Source organism: Dermacentor andersoni, chromosome 1, assembly GCF_023375885.2.
Source record: "Dermacentor andersoni chromosome 1, qqDerAnde1_hic_scaffold, whole genome shotgun sequence".
In the NCBI taxonomy this organism is placed as follows: Eukaryota; Metazoa; Arthropoda; class Arachnida; order Ixodida; family Ixodidae; genus Dermacentor; species Dermacentor andersoni.
In genome coordinates, this window is record NC_092814.1 from 9,497,723 (window position 1) to 9,519,277 (window position 21,555).

Consider the following 21,555-nt stretch of genomic DNA (forward strand, 5'->3'; position numbering starts at 1 on the left):
TATCTTCTTTTCCTACAACTGGTCTATCGAAAAAGAACTCCTTGATGCGCATGCGTCGTGAAAACTCTGTTATATCTTTGTGGTGTTCGTATTCGTTTACTGCGTTGTTCGTCGGACAAAACGTTAGACCATGTTTCAGGAGATCAACTTCTTGGGGGCGTAGACTATGGGATATGTCTACTACATTGCTGCAGTGCTCTGAATGCTCGCCTGTAGGACTGTCGGTGGAGCTACGTGCTGCAGGGGTACATTAGTTTCTTTGGGTGGATCTGCAGCTGTAATATCTTTGTGCTGGTATTTATCTAGTAATTTCTTTGCGTATCCCCCCCCCCTTTTCTTCCCCTTTCCATTCCTCTTTTTTTCTCCCCTTTCCATTCCTCTTTTGTTTCAGCCGGCTTGTCAGACGCCCTTGACACGCCGGCTAACACGCGTGCGTTGACAGACCGGGGTGGGGTCCTGGCTTTGACCTTGTGCACAGCGTTCCTTTACTCTCAATTCGACACGCTAACACACCTTCCCTCGTTTCCGCACCCTCCCGCCTCTCACCCTCTCCCCTTTAGAAGAACCCCACCTATATATACTGTGGCCAGGAAAGCGTACGTCGCCTTGAAGAAGACAAGTCCACTGTCGAAACGTTGGCTCCTGCATTCACCTTGTTCACGTTTTGCTCATCGTCTTGAATTTCCATCTCCCACATTCCCCGTGTTTTCCTTTAACGTTTCAAGTCACTCACACAAAAAAAGAAAGGCTAACTACTCATTAACGATCACTTTGGAACACTAAAGCTTAACGCTAAACACATCTTTCACATCTCGGACCTTCTCGAAAGAAAACTTTAACAAGCTCATAACATACTTATAGAAAAACACTCTAGTTTAAAATCGCGAAAATTCTCAAACGCTCAGGAAGAAGAAGAAGAGCCGAGCGGCGTAGACGTGCTTCGCATGGGCTCTGTCGACTTTCATTATTCTTTTAAGCAATTCACATCGGAGGACCGCAGTCATTGTCGGACGACCTTCGTGAAGTCATCCGGAACCCCCTGAGAAGCTTGAAGACCGTGAGTGCATATTATTTTGCGCTCTTGGACTTTGAAGTTCTCCGGGGTGGCGCAGCCGTGTTAAGCCTGACGCCGCCGTACGTAGCAGCGCGGAGGTAGGCGAGGCGCTCCGCCGCGTTTGCCGCCGCTCGCTTGCTACGATTACTCGACACTCACTATGGCGCACATTGCTGGATCCCAGCCGGCCGCTTCTACTTCTACCGGAGGGAGTGGAGGTGGAGTTGTTGCTACAGCCCCACCCGCCCCCGGTGCTATTGTTGGAGCTGGCGCCGGGCCTTCGTCGCAAGAAACTACAGCCATGGACTTCCAAGACATCTCGGAAGATCGCCATGACGACCCTGCCATTATGGAAGAGGACCTTTCGCAAGGGACGCCATCGGAATGTCTTTATTCCAATTGGTCTTTACACCTCAAGCGAAGAACGAAGAAGAAGCTCGCCAGAGGCGAGCAAGTGTGTGTGGCAGGCAGGGTGATCTCTCCGCTATCGCCCTCCTCCGCCACCGCGTTATTATCATCATCCTACGCAGCTGCAGGCGCTGGGGCATCAAAGAAGCCTTCTTTTAAGAAGAGGCGACGGCTGCCCCCACTGCCACGTAGCGACTTCAAAATCATCATTCGACCCAAGAAAGGCCTTCAGGTGAAGAGTTTCAGCAACCACCAAATATCGAAAGCCGTCTCGGCCGCCTGCGGAGGGAAAGTTGACGATTCGCATTTCATCGTGCGCTTGAGACCCGGTTCCAACATAATTATTGTTAGCACCCCAGATCAGGAGGTCGCTGATATGGCACGCAAGATCACGCGGATTGTGCTGGGCGGCAACCTTTACGAAGTCAACTCTTACGTTGCGGCACCGGACGGAGTGGCCCGGGGCGTCATTCATGGAATCGACCCGGATACTCCTCCCGAGGAGCTTATGACTCACCTAAGGGTGAGGACCCAAGGCATTGAAATCGTGCAGGCCCGCATGCTGGGAAAGACCAAGACGGCCGTGATCACGTTCAGCTCTGACGTAGTTCCACGATACGTCTACTACTACGGAGGGGAGACCGAGTGCCACCCCTACAAGCCCACAAAACAAATCTGCTATGTGTGCCAGCGCATGGGACACCGATCGGACGTTTGTCCTACCCCGAACGTCAAGATCTGTCGCGCTTGCGGGACGCACGACCCGACGGACGACCACGAGTGCTCGCTCAAGTGCGCCGTCTGCGGCGAAGCCCACGCCACGGGATCTCGCGAGTGCAAGCAAAAGCTAAAAAACAACACTACCACCAAAAAGCATCCTCCGCTCGGAAGGAGGAAGGAAGACGACGACAGTGATGGAGGAAGACCAATACGAAGCCGCCTGCGGTGGTTCAACTCGGCATCCTCGGCGAGCCGCTCAAGGTCCCGGGCCCAGTCCAGGTCAAGGTCCCGGTCCCGATCCCAGTCCCAGTCTAGGTCCAGGTCCCGATTCCGCTCGGAGTGGCCAAAGCTAGGAGAGAAGCAAGGGCAGCGGCAGCCTTCTACCTCGACATCCACGTCGAAGCAGAAGAACCAATCGGGCAAGAAGAACCAAGCCAACAACAACAAGGTGAGCCGGAATCAGTCTAGTACCTCCTCCGCTCAAAATACCAGTGAAAATAGTAAATGCTCCCCAGAATGTACGCGCATCAGGGAAGAAAATAAAAAACTCAAGGCTCAGGTTAACGACCTAAACCAACGCATGCAACGCTTAGAAGCGTTGCTAAGCAAAACAAGCAACAACACACAGACAGGGCCGCAAAGCGGCACGAAAGGCCACCAGCCCGCCATCTCCATTCCTGCCCCCTCAAGAACCACCACGCCCTCATCGCTTCCCGGTGCGGCCTCGGCAGCGGCAGGCCAGTCAAGTGTAGTCACCCTCGAAGGTATTTATGCTACGATACAACAGATGCTTTACCAGATGGGTGAATTAAACAATAAAGTCAAGGAGAACACACTAAGCCATGAAGACCTTGAAAGAAGAATACGCAAGGGTGAGTTTGGCTCGCGCAAGCGGGTCGACGACGAGAGCAGCAACCCACGCATCAAGGCGTACAGGCGCATAAACAACACGGGTGACATCAGGGACGCCGACAACTGCGACGGCGGTGCCATGAACGTTAGCAATGGCTAACACCACACGCAGCGCGCCCGAACACCTCGTGATCTGGCAGTGGAATTGTCGCTCTTTCAACAAGAAGCCAAGTTCACTCCAACTTTTCATCCAAAATCACCTATACCCCCCCGACGTCATCTGCCTTCAGGAGGTCGGGAACCAGCCGATCAGGCTGCGGGGTTACTACGTAATTAAACACGCGGGATCACCGAAGGTCGCGGTTTTAGTTCACAAAACGGTGACGGCCGTGGGACAACATTATCAACATCATGACATTAATCATATGCTAGTGGAAGTCCTCCCGCAGAAGAGGGGTAGACGTAGCACTTTCATCCTGAATTTGTACAGTCCACCGAGGGCTCAGAAAGACGACTTCCGCAACATCATTTACGAGAGCGTGAGAGCCGCTGGCGGCAACCAGCTGGTAGTGGTGGGAGACATGAACGCTAGACACACGACTTTGGGCTACCAACAAGACACGCAAGAGGGCAGGTCGCTCCTCGATGCGGTTGACCAAATGGGCCTCGAATTGACAACCAACCTCCTCCAACCAACCCGAGTAGGCAATAGTGTAAGTCGAGACACGTTTCCGGACCTGTCATTTGTCAAAAACGTAAGGGAATACTCATGGGCGCACCTGGGCGAAACATTGGGCAGCGATCACTACATCCTCAGCATCTCGGTATCCACGCCGAAACTCAAGAGAACAATTGGTGAAATTAGGCTCACGGACTGGGAGGCATTCAGGCAGTACCCCCCGCCCGAAAACGGTATAACGGACATAGGGGAATGGATGCGCCACCTCCGGGACGCCCACATCCAAACCACTAAAACCATCCAGCGCACGGTCGAGACGCCCGAAGTCGACCGCAGGCTCTTACACCTGTGGGAAGCCCGTGAGGGCCTCCTCAAACGGTGGAAGCGACAGCGGTTAAACCGGAAGCTACGTCTACGAATCGAGAAAATAACAGACGAAGCCAGAAATTACGCAAACGAGCTGACGCAGCAAAATTGGGTAGTTTTGCACCTCGCTCAAGGGTACCCTGAGTACGGCGCAGACGTGGGCCATCCTACGTTGCCTGATCGACCCCGACAAGGCGAAATCGACAACCAGTCGGACGCTCCTAGAAATTGCTCACAAGTTCCCCGGAAACGACCAGGATCTGATTGACACCCTAAAAACCAGATACCTTGGTAGCGACCCCATACAACCCTGCCTCCTAAAATATGAAGGAGAACCAAGACCAGAACTGGACGCTCCCATCACGGAGGAAGAGGTGGATGCCGCGGCACGAGCCTCACAGCGCAACACTGCTCCCGGAGTTGACAAAATCACCAATGCCATGATTAGAAACCTGAGCCCGATGCACATCCAGGACTTCACCGAATACCTAAACGAGGAACTCTGGAGCAAGGGCCACGTACCGAACGAGTGGAAACACGCGGAAATCGTGACCATTCCCAAACCCGGCAAGAAGCCCGCGATTGACGCCCTGCGTCCCATCTCGCTGACTTCGTGCCTCGGCAAGCTGTACGAGAGGGTCATCGAAACCCGCCTCCAACATTACATAGAGGACGGTGACCTCTTTCCGCACACCATGCTTGGCTTCAGGCCGGGACTTTCTGCGCAAGATGCGTTCCTAATCCTAAGGGAAGAAGTTCTTAAGGGCATCCCGAAGGGAGGAGAACACCTCCTGCTCGCACTCGACCTAAAAGGGGCCTTCGATAACATCTCTCACGAGGCCATTCTCAAGGGACTGAACGACATCAGCTGCGGGGAGCGCATCTTTAATTACGTTAAATCGTTCTTGACGGGCCGGACGGCAACCATCGGAATAGGCCAGACTCGATCGGATACGATCGACGTGCCGAACAAAGGAACACCGCAAGGGGCGATAATATCCCCGATTCTATTCAACGTCGCGATGCTAGCGCTGACCAAAGAGCCGCGGAAGATCCCCGACCTAGGTTACGCCCTGTACGCAGACGACATCACGCTCTGGGCCACCAAGGGCTCCCTAGCGCGAAAAGAGGCGACCCTTCAAGAGGCCGCGACGGCCGTGGAGAGATTTGCGGCAGCGAGCGGGATGCGTTGTGCGCCAGAAAAGTCCGAGGTGATCCGGGTGCACGGAGGAGGAATCTACAAGTCCCCCGGCCCTATCGACCTCTATCTTGAGGGCCAGAAGATCACGGAAGGCAATAAGACTAGGATTCTGGGTTTTTGGGTCCAGAGCAACCTGAAAGCCTCCCACACCATCCAAACCCTAAGGTCTGCCACCAACCAGATCTCGCGGATTATAAAACGAATTACAAGAAGCCGCAAGGGCATGCGAGAAGAGGACACGCTTCGCCTCGTCCAGGCTCTGGTGATCAGCAGAATCACGTATAGCATGCCGTATCACTATCACTCGCTAAACAAACGCGACCAAGAACAAGTCGATGCCATCATCAGAGGCGCGTACAAAACGGCCCTGGGTCTCCCTGTCACCACCTCAAACGAGAAGTTAGCTGCCCTCGGGATCCACAACACCTTCGCTGAGCTGTCGGACGCGGTTATGGCTTCGCAAAAGGCCAGACTACAGAACACGGCGGCGGGCAGAGCCATCCTCCACCGGACCGGAACTGCAACGGAGCTCCGTGCCCTCGATGGGCAACGATCACTCCCGCCTGAGGTCAGAGGCAAGATCAAGGCGAACCCGATACCGAAGCACATGAGCCATGAACTCCATGAAGGACGACGCAAGGTTCGCGTCGACAGACAGCGCCGACAATTCAAGGGTGACCTGTACGTAACGTACGTGGACGTGGCGGCGTACCCTGTAGGGGGCCTCTTCGCGGTAGCCGCCGTGAACGGGAGAGACAACTCCTTGACTCTCGCGGCCTCCGTAAGGGCAGAGACCCCAGCTGCGGCTGAAACCATAGCTGCGGCGCTGGTAATAAAGCAAGAAGACAGGGTAGGCAGGGAAGTCCATGTCGTTACCGACTCGCAACAGGCCTGCCGTAACTTTACCAACGGACGAACACCGCTGCTGGCGGCTCAGATTCTAGGCCCGAGGCTGCAAGAATACCACCAAATCACGTGGACGCCGGGCCACGCGGGTCTGGAGGGGAACGAGAGGGCGAAAGCCCTAGCTCGAGCGCTAATCAACCGAGCGGGGCAAGACGAATCGTCTCATCAATCCCCACCATTTACCTTCATGCCCCTGCCGTCCAATTACTGCGACCGACTCGAGATCCAGCGACTCAACCGCAGGATTTATCCTCCGCCTCACAGAAAGCTCAGCACTGAAGATGCCGTAGCTCTCCGACTTATTCAGACAAACACATTTCCTAACCTACACAAATACAGTAAAATGTTCCCACATACATATCGCGGCATCTGCCCCTGGTGCGGCGACACACGCCCTACACTCTTCCACATCTCGTGGGAGTGCGGGGGCAAACCTCAACACTTAAAGACGCCTAGCACGTCATTTGAGCGGTGGGAGGTACAGCTGACCGGCGATACCCTGGCGGGACAAGAAGCTCTCGTCCAGCAAGTACGTCGAGCAGCCATGGCCTGTGGAGTCCTGGAATGAGGACACCACCCACTCGACCTCATAGCAACCACCTCGATGGTTCGAATAAATGTTTGTTCTCTCTCTCTCTCTCGAACGCTCAAAAATTAAACAAACCAAATAAAGCTTGTTTCGTCGGAGCCCATCTTTTTGTCGGTTGCTCTGATAATTTCGCAAAAACTATTTTTCAGCCTAATTCGAGGGGATCGCGCTTTGAAAGCTTTTCTGTCGAACCAGTAACAACAAAAGGCGTGACGTTACAACAGCTATTTCCAGACTTGACAGTCTCCTGCCAATTTACATCCAGGTGACGTGCTTTCAGAATGACCTCGGCTGACAGCATACGCCAGGTCTTGTCCTGCCACCTTGTCGCACTGCATGCTGCGCCCCGAAAAGAACGAAGGAACAACTGGGACCACGATTGTCCTTTGTATGCGTACGCGCAGAACGTGCTTCTCTCACTCGTTTCATCCTGCGGCCCGGACCTGATTGAAGGGAAAAGGTCGTCAACGGCGATCGCACCTTTCAATGCTCATGCTGCTTGACGCTTCTTTCTTAGGCTGCGTCACACACTCTGCCGCATTGCGATCTTTACAATGTCGCTTTTTACGGCGGTTCCTTCTAGTGCTCACAATCGTGCCGTCTTGTCGCGCCTCGTGTTGTCCGTTATACACACATCTCGTTAGCCCGGATCACTGCCTCACTCGCACAGTCTCAGTTATTTGTACCTAAATAATTTCTCTTTTCGCCTTGACTTGCAGATAGCTTAACCAACTACGGAACAATTTAACAGTCTTTACGTGCCCTACACAACTCACACTCCCGTGAACTGCACTCTACTGCATTGTCCAGCTATGCATCGGCACATAGCTCGTCGGTCTCGATCGTTGTCTCACCCGCAAAGTCGGAATGATTCTCTAAATCATCGCTCTTTTGGCTACTGTTGCTGCGCTAGGTTATGTCTCGAACCCGGCTCCATATGGTAGCGTGGCAGAGGCTTCGGGTTGAAGCAATCAGAAGCTCGGAAGTTGGCAAAACGATAACCAACAGTATATTACTGGCACATGAACAAAACTTACTTGCATCGTCGAATAGTAAAAACAAAAAAGGTCAAGTGTTTGGCAAAGAGCGTCTGGACGAGCCTCGTCTCCATGGACCAGAGCAGCTTTTCTTCTCTGCTCGTCGTCATTATAAAATCTGTGTTCAAACACTCCCTCCTGGCGGTAGCCAATCACACACAGGTCAAAACCCACCAGGACAACAGCCAATCAGGAAGCAGAAACAACACTGTCGCAGACGGAATATAGGACCGGTGACCCCCCCCCCCCCCGAGTCCCAGTGGGCGCAAAGGCGGAGAGAGGGTCTGGCCGTGGGAATGGGAGAGGACATCTTTTACTTTCTGCTTCTGAGTATATGGCAGGCGGCTCGTGGCGGCTTTCTTCCCTGAACCGTCCATGAGCCCTCCGCTCCGTCTCGCCTCCTCCGCAGTGGCAACTCTTTCTTCCCTGTGTATCGCTTCTTCTCTGACGAGGGGTGTTCGTTACGGAAATTTAGCAGTGCCCAGCATCGCGTGAGAACTGTCCTCCGGCTGTCTTCAGAGGGTGGCTCGCGCATTCGATTTTTGCGCGTGGCAAACAGCATGTCTACTGCAGTCATAACGCTACCTAGACTGGCGGACAGCTTACACGATCCCTGAAGAATGCAGTTGTCTGCCTTTGAGCTACGCAGCTCGCCGTCCTGCGAACTGCCCTCAAGTGCATCGTCCAGCTTGTACTGCCCTTCGGCATGCAGCCCTGATTAGACACGGGTGCCAGGTCAGCGGTGCCCTGACCACATCGTTAACAACCTCGTTAACAATAACTGCGACACACACACGCGCGGTGCCAATTCATTTCTCTGCAATGCTCTGTCGGCACAGCACCTCGTCGCTCTAACCACGGCCATCAACGGCCTTTTGTTGCCACTAAGGCATCGATAGCAGTTAACACTTCCCATTCCTCTATAAGCGCCAACCCCACAGGTTTCGGCTCTCGACGAAATTCAACCAGCGACTTCCGCCAACTTTGGCTGCGTACCAGCTACAGATTTTTCTGGCTGCCGTTGTCTCTGCGCGACTAACTGCTGCACACTTCAATCTCTTTGTTCGAAGGTGCCATACCCGTACAAAAAAATGATTGAGAAGGCATTGAAATATTGTTGGTCAATGTTGAGTTTTTTATTGAGGTATTATTGAGAGGTTGCTGGAGAATTGTTGGGTTGAGTGTTGAGGGCTCTTGAATATTGGCCACTGAAATTTCATTGAAACGCCATTGGGTATTTCAATGTTGAATAATTGTTAAGTTACCGTTGAAAGTCCATTGTGCTTAGACGGCCCGTTGTGTTCGTTTTGTTGAATGGTTGTTGGGTTACCATTGATTCTGCGTTGAACTGACGTTGTGGTAGTTCTGTTGAGATGTTAAGTTATTGCCACAGCACTGAAAAGTACATTGTGGCCAAGTTGAGATGGCATTGAGATTTCAGAAGTCGCCATTGAAATATGATTGACGTTACGTTGGGCTAGTGGAGTTTTATTCATATATTGAGATTGCTTTGCTTTTCACACTTGCATGCCCCGGTGCCTGCTCATAACTTTCCCAAACACAAACAAATGCAAAGGAGAGAGTGATCAATGTGAAGTACCTTTATTTACACTTAAGGTGTCTGCACATGAAACATTACAGTACATAAGGCACCACTACATCGAACCTGGAGACATAGGCTAGTACCTACAGCACTCTAGCAGTGTAAATACATGTGAAAAACCTATACATATGAATTCAATCAAAACGATTATTGTGGTCTTCACTTTCGACTTAAGTTTATGACTAGAAGGCAAAGCGACTCAAAAGGCACTACTTAAGCATACACTTGTAACAACCAACTTTGAAAACATGAACACTTGAAGCTGCTTGCGTGTGAATACACAAAATACATCTGAATATGTTACATTAAAATGTTTCGCACACTAACACATCACAGGAAGAGGTACCGCTGACTGTGAGAAGGCAAACTAAGACTTGAAACAAATGACTTCACGGAAATATGTACAAGCTTTAGCACACGTCTTTCACCGCGATTAAAATTTAATGAAGTACCAAAGTAGACTTGCCTGAGCTTTTTGTCTTCGAGATGTATATAGTTTCATGCTGCCCAATTATTTTATAAAATAACATCACTCCACTTAGCTATCGACGAGACATCATTTAGAAAGTTGTCGGGCATGGTGAACACCTGAATCATATGTTTCTGAGGAGCCAGGTTTGCTTTCTTCGGAAACAAACTTGTAAAACTTTTGTATAATGAATCCAGCTTATCTCCCTGGCACAAGTCAAGAACAAACAGTACACCATTCGATTATGTTAATTTGGGGTACAGACGAGTTTGTTGGTGGCATTTCCTCAATTTAGCGAGCTCATTTTCAGGTAATCTTGCTGGACTTCCACAAAGCTAATTAGAGCACTTTTTGGGGCCTTTATCCCTATACCCAGCAACTAAGTGGTACCTCATTCAATAAAGAGATAAGGCAAGGCTAATACCTTTTAGTAATATTAGGTATTAGGCAAGGCTAATACCTGATAAAAATTATTGGTAGTAACACACGGCTAACACAACGCCAAACAGCCAAATAAATGGTCACCTGCACTTGCAGTATCAAGTATCCCAGAAATAGTTATAAAGGATGAGAAAAGGTTCCAATGACTGGACAGCCAGATGGGTGAGACAGTGAAAAACGCAAATAAATGCGTATACGAAACACCAATGACCTCAATTGCGCAGGTAAAATATTATTAAAATGCTACCAGAATTTTATTGCATAAAATACATAAAAGTTGCATAAAAATTGGGACAAAGCAGTAACAAAGACGGAGGGAGATACAGCACCCGCGTTGAAAAAATCTTACAAGTGTTATACATGCATCTTTAAGCTCACCACAATTTTTCCTCCAATATTTACAAAAAGAACACATGCACTTACCGCATAAAAAAGGTTCCTGCACCTAGAGAATGCAGCACAGTACAAAGCAGCGCCACGAGAACCAAAAAGTTTAGCTTAGTATGTTTAAAAACTACGAATGCTTGCATACCTACAAACAGGCATGTGACATGTCATGCCTTGAATGGATGAAATTAATAAATCTTACACACAAAGGAAGTTACCATCACTATTATCGGCTACATCAGGGGACTCCTTGAAGTTGAACTAGTAAAATGTTCATCAGTGTTAAAAACAAAGAGAAGACCCTATAGCGTTCTTCCTTAAATAAACAGCACAAATAACTTCATGTATCAATTTTACGGACACTTCACCAATTTGGTGTACATTTATATTTGACAACCACCCAAACAGAGACGAGAAGGATGAATTAAGGTAGGAACACACATGAACGCTGACTCAACTAGAAGTTTATTCGTGAAGACAAAGATTTAAAACACACTTGCCAACTTCACAAACAAAAAGGCATGGGTGCGCAGCAGAAACAGCCCGGCACAACAAAAAAGGACCGAAAGACATCCTGTAGAATAAACATGTGCGTCAAAAAGTAACACAAACATGAAAACTGAAAGGTTTCTTTTGTAAATGATATTAACGAGTACTGCAGCAGCTCTTTCCCACTAAGGGTTACAGAAATCTTGCTTATGAATTTTTCTTCGTGATCAATAAATAATGCTTCCATAAGTCCTCTTGTGTTCTGGTCTTTGTGAAGAAACAATCGTTCTTTCTGCTCTATACCGCAACACCAGAGGAGTTCCAGAAGCAATATTTATTGATCACAAACGAAACAAATGCATAACCAAGTCATCTGTTGCCCTTAGTGGGAAAAAGTTGCAGTTCTCACGAGTATTTCTCGTTGGGTAGTATCACTTATCGGACAAATCTTTCGCTTTTTCGAAAGATTTGTCCGATAGTTCTCGTTTTTCACGCACGTTTATTCTACATGACATGGCTGTTTCATATTTTTTTCTGGTCGCACGTGGCTGTTTCTGCCTCGCATGCACGGCTTTTTACAGTTGTCATGTTGACCAGTGTCTAATAGCTCTGTCATCAAAAGTAAACTTTTAGTTGAGCTTGCGCTCGTGTGTGCTCCTACTTATTTCGCCGTCTGTCGTCCGCCTCCGATCGTTCTGCTGTTTACAGTACGCACGTATCACTTGGTTAGGCTGATAAACATTCTCAGAAACAAAAGTAAATGCCTCCCCTCAAAAGGTAGCCCATCCTTTACTACTAAACGCCAGAGCAAATCAAAAGTAAGCCTTCACAGCGTCCATGCGGCTGCTAGTACACCACAGAGCAGCACAAAAATAGTCGAAAATCCCACTTGATGGAGAGAGGCGACAGAGATGCGAGCTTGCTAGTGAATCAGCCACATATCAACGGGTGTTTCTTGCACGACGCCAAGGTGCTCTTGACGTAGAACACTTTAGCACCTGGGAATTTGCTGCATGCGCAACCTGTGAGAAGGGAATGCGGACAGAAAATGAGATTGCGCAGTGAGCTAGCTTCATGCATGTGTCATTCGCCGCGCAAACGGTGCTCGAGTGAGACGCTTAGCTCGAGGCGACAACGCGGCGATTGGCGCTCCTTTCGCTTCTGCAAGCAACGCACATTCGGATCGGACCAACTCAAAGAGGCAGCAGAGAACGGTTGCATGTTTCGGTTATCGCCTATTGTACAGTACGCCTTCAACGGCAACCCGCCGCGCTCGATAAAGATGCTTACTGCGGTATGGTTTTGACGGTGATAGGCGATAAGGCGAGCCCGTCGGCGGCTGTGTTCTTTGCCGACGTAGTCACCACACCTCTGTTCATTTGCGCCGTGTATCCGTGCACAGTCACACAACACGGAAGCTGTGACTAATCGGTTGGCCGTTCTCCGCAAATCCCAAAGAGGCGAAACATATATTGCGGTGCGCCGCAACCTAAATCGAGGCGCGCTTAACTGCTACGGCACAAAAGGTGATCACGTTAACCGTACGGTATACGATGAGCCACTACGGATTAAAAAAAATAATTCAATGTCCTACCTGCCAAACCAACGATCTGAGTATGAGGCAGGTCGTAGTTCGGGACTCCGTATTAATTTTGACTTCCGGGAAATTTTTACGTGCATACAATGTACAATGCACGAGCGTTTTTGCATTTTTGGAATGCGGCCGCTGCAGGGATCGTATCCATGACCTCAAGCCCCAAATTGCCACGGCAGCCGCCATAGTTACGAAATGCGTAAGCGTGAAGTGCAACACTGCCTTCCGGTACGAGTGTAGTACAAGCGTAGCACAGCTGCACACCTGCTGCACAATTATTTGTCGCGGTTCTCCTAAGCTCGTAGTGTCTACCTAAATACCTTGAAAGAGAGCGCGCCTCTCACGTATCGGAACGCGATAACAAGCGCTTAGACAACCCACGTGAGCCCCTATGAAAGATGACGTGGCCACTGTACAAAATTATCACTGCGCAGAGAAGCCGATCCTTATTTTGCAATTGTGTTCTCTCATACAAATTGAAGAAACGTTATTAGACAGGAACAAATGAAGCAATGCAAGTTTACGCACGTGGGGCGCCGCTGCCTCTTCGCCTACCATTGTCTCAAAGGAAGTGACCGCGGCAGCGAGAGTTAGTATCGCGCGCTTTTCTGGGCCGTCCAGCAGGTCTTCGAGGCGCTCGAAAGGCAGGGACCCAGCGAGCCGGCAACGGCGAGCGGAGACTCGCGCCGAGTAACGGCGACTTCGAGGATGACGTAGGCCCTCGTCGGGGCGCGCGAGCGCCCAACTGCAGGCACAAAGTTCGCTCCAATCGCGCGCTTTCGCTCCGGGGCATGCGGTTTGCTTGAAGAAAGTGAACGGTGTGCTTAACATCTCACGCTTGTCAATGTCAAAATAGAAAACAAGGCTACGTGCTCAAGAAAACGAGATTACTTACCTATCTGCAGAAGTTCGGCTGCGACTGTTTCGGGGTGCCTTCTCTCCAACAGCCATCATGACCTCTGCCGCGCAACTCATCAAAACAACCAGGCTCGCACATCAGTCGAAGACTAGTAGCTGGGTGAGCCAACGACTTCAACGGATAAACGTCCCAGTTATCGTCGTTAAAGCATTTCACTAAAATGTGCGTCATGATGTCCGAAAAGAAAAAAATGCTTTCATCAAAAAGCACGAGGCGTGAACCACCGCACAACTGCAACCAAGTAACTGAGTCCGAAAGCCGTTCACAGCTTCACTATCGTATTGAGTTATAAAAACCTTTCAAACGCAAAATAAGGGCACTAAAAGCCACTAATTATTTAGCAATAATATTTCATCCACTAACCTTCATAAATTTTTAAGAACAACCTAATTTGTAGCATAAACAATAAATACCAGGACCAAAAAATGTGACTACGAAACTAGCGGTAGCCATGTGTACTGTTGTAAAAGTGTGTGCAAAACGAAGCTACAACGGTTGCAACCGCGTGCGCGCGCGCACACACACGCCCGAACGCTATCTTGACGTTTGTAGCGCTACCTAGAAATTAAAATTACTACTAATTTTGCTATTTTTACAGAAGTAACGCCATAAGAAAGAAATTCAACAAGAGGGGACACTCTTCAAATACTGGCAACAGGAAACACGTCACGCCTAGTTTCAACAACATCCGTTAGTTGACGCGAGCATCAGAAAAAAAGAATGTGAAATAAACTTCCACACAACGTTTTATTTTTTTTTATTTCTTCTCACTAAAAGTGAAAAAGTTTTGCGTGTAAATGAACTTATACTTTGCAACTTTTTGTTGCGTTGCCTAGCAACAAGCTAGCGGCACGCCAGACGCGCGTGCATACGTCATGCGCCAGACAAGCCGCAGGAGTGAGCGAGGCCGGTCGTACGTGCGAAGCTCGCGTGCTCGGCGACCCGTCTGTTTTGGATATAGCCCATTTTTTGGGCTCCCGGCCTTCTCTATGCTTCTCTTGCGTATCGTGTGCATTTCGACACGGCACCACTGCACTACTGGACTACGGCAAGGTGAGAAATTGTGTTTGACAGTGTGAGGCGCATTTTAAGCACATTTAGGCTTAGTTCGAGTGGCGCAGTTAGCGAAAAACTGCTCCGCCGTCCTGGCGCAGTTGAGTTAATGCCCCGTCCTGGGAGATGTTTGCGACGCTTTCTATGAGCCCCAACATTACTGTAACTTACTTCGGTAGTTTTCGGGCACGCTTGCCGCGCCCGGCTTATTGACGCAGTAAGCGAAAACCGGCTCGGCCGTGTGACGCATTTGCGCGTGTGCATGCGTGTACTACGTTGTAGCGCCTAAGACAGACAAGTGTTCGCGCATTCTGTGGCCCCCAACATTATTGTAAATAACGTCGTTATATTTGGGGTAGTTTAGAAGCACGGTTGCCGCGCCCGGCTTATTGACGCAGTTAGCGAAAAGCATCTCGGCTGTGCCGCAGTTAGTTTCGCCTGTACTGAATCTTACTGGTAGAAGTTCGTGACGCATTCTCTGACCCGAAAAAGTATTGTAATTTATTTGGTAACTTTTTGGGATATCTTGAGGCTTGCTCGCCGCACCTGGGGTTGTGAAGCTGTTAGCAAAAAAGCAAGCCGGCCATAGTGAGTTAGTTTTGCGTGTACTGAATTTTAGTGGGACAAGTTTGTGACGCATTTCATAGCCCTGTAACAACATATACCTATTTCGGTACTCACGCTTCTCGAAAACGCGACGAGCGATTGCTGAGAGTGATAACACGGGAGTGTTGCATGCGCCGGCAGGACGCATAAAAGATAACACAGAGGAGCTCAAGAACATGACATTTATGTATTCTGAGCGACTGGAAACAGGCTTTGCACCCACGAGTCTGACTTGAGTGCGATTAGAAGGCATTCTGCGAGCGTGTAACATGGTCTGGCTGAGCCTGTGTTGTAGCCACCTTTGTGTACTTGGCGTACCATCGTGTCGACTGAGGCCAAGTTGTTTTGGAAACGCGCAGTCACCCGTGTATTTGTGCACTCAAAGTGCAGGAAATAATGCCCGGGAAAGGAGGGGTGCTTGAAAATCGGATGTTCAGATTTTATGGCATTGTTTGGGAGGAGTCTTTGCTGCGAAATGTACGTAAAAGTGAATTTATCTGTAATGCCGCTCATTCACCACTTACGCACGTTTCGCCTCTACACGCAATACTCCTGTTAGGTCAATATATCGAAATGATACATGCTTGTAATTTACTTTCTTTCAACTGATAGCGTCCGGTGGAGCATCGTACGGCAACGACTGCTGCTTACCTGGTGCCACAACTTTGGATGAATGCAGAAGAAGCCCGGAACGAGCATTTATATAGAGCAAAATAAACATTTCATCATTTCAGAAGACGTCTTTCGTTTTCTTTATGAAATTGCACCTGACAGATTCGGCGCAGTCTTGTAAAGGTCAATCGCAATCATTTCTATTTAATAATGAAACTATTCCACGCCAAGGCCACGCGAGGTTCAGCAGAAGCGAAAAAAAAATGAATGCCGCGCCGAGCAGCGGAGCCGGCGCGGCGTGTACCAACTGGTGTTCAAAACGCGCGCGCCCGAAACCGGAAGGAGTCAACAACATCCGCTTGGTGTGCTACAGTCAATTCGGCCGCTGGGCTCTATGGGAGTGTCCGCTCTTGTTGAAATTTCTTTCTCTATGGTAACGCTTTTAATAGTTAGTAGCGGCTTTGCAGATGAGGTGACAAGGTATGGAAGGAGTCCGTTACCTGTATTTCTTTCATTTCCCTTTGGTGTTCTATTTCACTGAACATACAAGACCTGCAGGCTTGGGAGATGAGAAGACGACAATTCGGCGAGGATCAAATAAATCGCATACTTGTTGCAAGGCGAGAGTTGGGAGCAGCCGCAGATACAGCGATTAGCTGTGATACTGTTGCGACTGTTGCTGAATCCGAAGCTCTTTGAAGTCAATGGTTATAGCGGCTGCGCGCTGCGATCTCAAAGCGCGTTCGTTCTTTGATCTCTAGTACCACAGACATTGGATAAAAAACTATATTTGCTTTACGAACAGAGGGCACGTCGCAAGAAATTCGAAGACCACACACGTGTATGTTTGTAGCGTGTGCGCGCTTGCATCCTACGGTTCCCACAGCGCGTCCGGTGCTCGAAGGTAGCGTCGGCGCCTGCCTTATCGCCGGCCGCGCTGCCGCCGTGTCTACTTTTCGGGAACTCCACATGCGCGTAGTCACCGTGTTTACAAGTGAATTTCGCATTCTTCTGCTTCCCGAAACGTGCTCATTTTGGATCGTACCAATGGCTATGTCATCTAGTGTATGTTAAAACGACGATGGCATTTGTACACTGGCGAAGAAATAAATCGTTATGAACTTGCGCGGTCATGAATCTAATCTAACGTTGCAGTTTTTACGTAGCGAAAACTGCTATGAAATTTGGGCGGTCCCGGAGATAGGCGCTTCAAAGCGCCAGCTGTAGCGACAGCACGAGGAAGTGGCACGCGGCACACGCGCCAAGCATTTCAGAGCTTACTGGCTTTCGAATGAGAGGGAGATGCGCGCGCTCGTGGCCTATTGGTTAGAGTACTGGGCTCGACGGCCGACGTTCGATTCCACCCCATCGGTCACACATTATTTTTCTTTTAATGAAAGCGAGGCGAAAGAAGAACCTATCTGCCGCAAAGTGACAGGAATGAGGTTGGAACGCTTCGCAATAAATTTTTGGAATGTCTTCATTTGCGAGTCCTAATTATTGTGTACTGGACTCATCTGCTACACACAAAAAAAAAACAACTAGAAAAATCAACACAAATTACCCAATAAATTGTTTATTGAGAACACTGAACGGTATTGAGAACACTGAACGGTTCACCAGTGGGCATGGCAGCAGCCTCAGCGGCAACATGCTAAGGAATCCCTTCTGTTTCGTACTGCAGGTTGTGGCAGTTCTGCTGCAAACCGAGCCATCATCATGCGGTTGTTTTCCCGCTGCACCACGCAGCAATGAAATCCTGGGGACGTATCCGTTGTCATCGACACGCGCCGGTGACATTTGCCTTGTGGAAGATTCGTCGCCGCCAACTATCATCACCGCATCTATGCGAACTGCGATTACGTCGGACCACATGACCCGCTTCCCCGCTATAAAAGGCCAGACCACACCGAGCTACACCAGTGGGCATGGCAGCAGCCTCAGCGGCAACATGCTAAGGAATCCCTTCTGTTTCGTACTGCAGGTTAGTCAGTACTTACCTACTAAATGCTATCGAAGCGATGATCGCTTCTTAGTGCTGCTGCCCTGTCCACTATCATCTTTTTTAAATGTTTTCAATTATGTCTTTTCTATGCCAAGTGACTTGCTGGTATGTGGCGATATAGAGGCAAATCCGGGTCCCACAGAAAAAGAAATGCTTTCCGAATTACTGATTGGCCAGGGAAAGTTGACCACATTTGTGGAAGCCTTGCAGAGTTCTCAAAACGATATTGAGAAGAACATTTCAGCACTGACCAAACGCATAGAAGGTTTCGAAAAACAGCTGGCTGGTTTGAACGCACTGAACAAACGTGTGAAAACAATGGAGGACACTGTTGTGAAGGTTGATAAACAGTTATCTGCTCTCATTTATAAAGTCGACGACTTAGAAAATAGGAGTCGCAGAAACAATTTAGTTATATACGGGCTACCTGACGATGACGAAGAGACAGCAGCTGGGCTTGAAAGTAAGGTAGTGACTGAGGTCTTTCAGGACAAATTAGGATTAACTGTCTCCGGCATTGAGAGGTGTCATAGAATTGGTCGCAAATTTAAATATAAGAAACGCCCCGTAATACTCAAATTTTTAGACTACCGAGAAAAGGCGTCAGCATTGAAATCCGCGCACAAACTAAAGGGTTCCGAAATATCAATCTCTGAAGACTTTTCCACCAGAACGCGAGAAATACGAAAGCACCTGTGGAAGAGTGCCGCGCAAGAAAAGGCCAATGGAGCCAAGGTGAAACTAATGCATAATAAGTTGTCTGTTGACAATGTAATGTACGGCTGGGATGAAGTTAAAGGTGCCCGTTATAAGCTGAGCAATAAAAATAACTGACAGCACGAGCCCATTCCTAAATCACTGAAAATACTAAATGTAAATTGTAGAAGTATATTAAACAAAATTAGTGATTTGGAAGGAATTTTACTTTGCGAAGATCCTGACATCGTGGTCTTAACCGAGACATGGTTGAATGATACCATTCACGATAGTGAATTTGTGCCGGCTTCCTACAGTGTACTTCGGAAAGACCGTGGTGGTAAAGGTGGAGGAGTTGCCATACTCTTTAAAGAATATTTAAGTATATTGAGCATGCCTGAAGTGCCTAATATTGAATGCATTTTCTGTAAGGCATACCATAACAATGTCCGGTATATTGTAGGAGCACTGTATAGGCCGCCTGGATCGCCTGTCATGGTCTTGGATAACCTTAAAGATTATATGACAACCTTTATTAAGCTAAATGATCGCATTATTTTAACAGGCGACTTCAATTTGCCAGATATTGACTGGTCAACATTCGCAATCAAAACGCATAGTGACGAATCAAGTGAGGCAATGCTTGATATAGCTTTCTCGTTTGACTTGACGCAAACCGTAGAGCACCCCACCCGAATACAAGGGAATTCAAAATCCATTTTAGACCTCTTCTTTGTTTCTGGAACAATCCTCGATGCAACTAAGTGTGTAGTGATACCTGGTATCTCCGATCACCAGGCTGTTCTCCTGACCCTTTACGGCATGACTCTTGATAAGGTTTGGCCTAAAATGCATTTTAGAAACTTCTCCCGTGCTGACGATGTTTCCATTATTGATGTTCTTTCCTTTAATTTTGATGCATTTTGTAATAACACTGCAAGTGTTCAAGAACTCTGGGACCAATTCAAGGCCATGGTACATGAATGTATTGAATGTCACGTGCCAGTTATTGTTAAAAAGAAAACAAAAAACCCATGGATTTCTCGGGCGACACTGCAGCTGAAAAGAAAACTGAAGCGCATGAAGCAGAAAAGAAAAGAAAACATTCTTTCTCCGGAATTGGAACAAAATATAGCTTTGCTTAGTTCTCAGCTCAAAAAGCAAACGGCCATTGACAAACAGCATTATTTTGAAAAATCTTTGCCCAAATTTATATCAGAGTCTCCTGAGAAATTCTGGCGTTCGGTTTCCCCAACCTCAAAGACCCATGATCAGCTTGAAATCAAAGGTGTTCTGGTCAGTGATGCACACAAATTATCTAATGTCTTCAATGAACATTTTAAGTCCGTATTTACTAACGACAATAACATCTTTCCAAAATTTGAAGCCTCACTGCCGCCTTTGGAGGATCTTGTCATTAGTGAGCATGGTATCTTAAGTATGCTGCTTAACCTTGAGGTAAAGAAATCACCTGGACCGGACAACATACCTAATGCCTTTTTGAAAAGATATGCACAATGGACATCTAAATATTTGTTTGTTTTATTTACAAGGTCCTTGTGTGAAAGTCAAATCCCAAGAGAATGGGGGACTGCCAGAGTGAAACCGCTTCACAAAAGTGGAGACAAGCGATTGATCAAGAATTACCGCCCGATTTCGCTAACATCGACTGCTTGTAAACTACTTGAGCACATAATTCGCAATCACATATCAAACTTCCTCGAAGCTAACAATTTCTTTACTAAATATCAGCATGGATTCAGGAGGGGTTACTCAACTTGTACACAGCTAGTAGAAACTATACATGATTTTTCCTCTTCAATTAACAATGGAACACAGATTGACGCCGTATTTATGGATTTCTCGAAAGCTTTTGACAGGGTCACTCACGAAAAGTTAATTTATAAGTTAGACACAATACTTCATAACAAACAATTAGTAAAGTGGATTTCAGCCTACCTTTTAAACAGGGAACAATTCGTCGTTTTTAACAATCATTGTTCTGACAAGCTTACAATTCACTCTGGCGTCCCTCAGGGCTCTGTTCTTGGGCCTCTATTGTTTTTAATATATATTAATGATATTGTGTCTAACATTCTTGTGAAGATTAGGCTTTACGCTGATGATTGTGTCATTTATACAGAAGTAAGAAGTGTCTCAGATCAAATACTACTAAATAACACGTTGCAGAAAGTTTCTGCATGGTGTGAATCATGGCAAATGTCCATTAATCTTGAAAAAACTCTATTGATGAGGATTACTCACAAAAAGAATGCCTTACCGTTTGATTACAGTATTAATGATGTGACACTTGCAGAAGTAACAGAATATAAATATCTAGGGCTCTGGGTCACTAACAATCTCAGCTGGAACAAACATATTGATTTCATAACGTGTAACGCTTATCGTAAATTGTTTTTCTTAAGACGCGCATTGCGGTTACCCACTCCATCTGTCCGCCTCCTTGCTTACAAATGTATTGTCTTGCCTACCTTAGATTATGCTGCTATCATTTGGGACCCATTCACTAAGACTAACATAAACAAAGTAGAGAGGGTTCAAAGGAGGGCTGCTCGATACATATATAATAATTACCGACGTACATCGATAACACATCTTTTAATCAAAGCTGGTCTGCCGACAATAAGTGAGCGAAATCGTTCTGCAAGACTTAAATTAATGTACCAATTAATTAAAGGACACTACAGAACTGAAATCACCCATTTAGTTCATTTTTCGTCAGGGTATGCGACCCGACAACGACATCAGCTAACTTTAACTCCTTTTCGCATCCGTAATAACTGTTTTAAATACTCATTTCTTCCACGAACTATTACCGATTGGAATAATCTCACTAACAATGAAGTGT

General features: G+C 47.8%; 1 protein-coding gene and 2 long non-coding RNA genes across 7 annotated transcripts in view; 1 reads left to right on the forward strand and 2 right to left on the reverse strand.

Annotated features, from left to right (window-relative positions):
* The window catches only part of LOC126545730 (uncharacterized), a 984,485-nt gene that overhangs the window by 99,230 nt on the left and 863,700 nt on the right, over window positions 1-21,555 (reverse strand). The gene's annotated exons all lie outside the window — the stretch shown is intronic.
* On the reverse strand, window positions 9,399-14,013 carry LOC129380384 (uncharacterized). 4 transcript variants are annotated; one of them, XR_008608387.2, is made up of 2 exons: window positions 13,691-14,013; window positions 9,399-12,223 (listed from the first exon to the last, which is right to left on the reverse strand). It is a non-coding gene; the product is annotated as an uncharacterized lncRNA (long non-coding RNA). The 4 variants fall into 4 exon arrangements; XR_008608388.2 differs by having other exon boundaries at window positions 9,399-13,540; XR_008608389.2 differs by having other exon boundaries at window positions 13,351-14,013.
* Window positions 14,491-16,109, forward strand: LOC129380383 (uncharacterized). The gene is made up of 2 exons (XR_008608385.2): window positions 14,491-14,767; window positions 15,986-16,109. It is a non-coding gene; the product is annotated as an uncharacterized lncRNA (long non-coding RNA).